At 62.9% G+C, this 555-nt stretch overlaps 1 protein-coding gene across 1 annotated transcript in view; it reads right to left on the bottom strand.

Moving 5' to 3' along the window:
• Window positions 1-555, bottom strand: part of DNASE1L3 (deoxyribonuclease I-like 3) — a 5,673-nt gene that overhangs the window by 2,691 nt on the left and 2,427 nt on the right. The window lies entirely within an intron of this gene.

Below are 555 nucleotides of genomic sequence, written 5' to 3'. Positions count from 1 at the left end.
GGGGGCTGTGCCCGGGATGATCCCATGGGCCGGGATGGATACAGCTGGGGGCTGTGCCCGGGATGATCCCATGGGCTGGGATGGATACAGCTGGGGGCTGTGCCCGGGATGATCCCATGGTCTGGGATGGATACAGCCAGGGGCTGTGCCCGGGATGATCCCCGCTCCGGGCACAGCCCATCCCACCCGTGCGGGCTGCACCTCTCCAGCTCCTCCAGGGAAAGCCAGTGGTCCGGCTGTGACCCAGCCGGCAGGGCAGGGGCTGGCTGGGTGGCGAGGGGAGCGGGCTCACCGGTAGAGGAAGGCGTACTGCTCCTTGTAGCTCTTCCTTCCCAGCCTCTTGCTGATCACACACCTGTATTCTTCCTTCGGTCCCTGCTGCAGGCTGGAAGGACAGTGGTGTTCCTGAGTTTATTTCTGCATTCACAAAGGGCCAAGCAGGAGATCATTTTGCCTGTGCCTGAGGGAAGGGGACACTGCCTGCCTGACCCCAGAGGCAGGGGGTAGAGGCAATAAAACCTTCTCGGGATCAGTGGTCTGCACCAGTGCTCGCTT

Source organism: Pterocles gutturalis, unplaced genomic scaffold (genome assembly GCF_000699245.1).
Source record: "Pterocles gutturalis isolate BGI_N339 unplaced genomic scaffold, ASM69924v1 scaffold28992, whole genome shotgun sequence".
Classification (NCBI taxonomy): Eukaryota; Metazoa; Chordata; class Aves; order Pterocliformes; family Pteroclidae; genus Pterocles; species Pterocles gutturalis.
The sequence above is the reverse complement of the archived record's forward strand: the minus strand, read 5'-3'. Positions and strand labels throughout refer to the sequence as shown.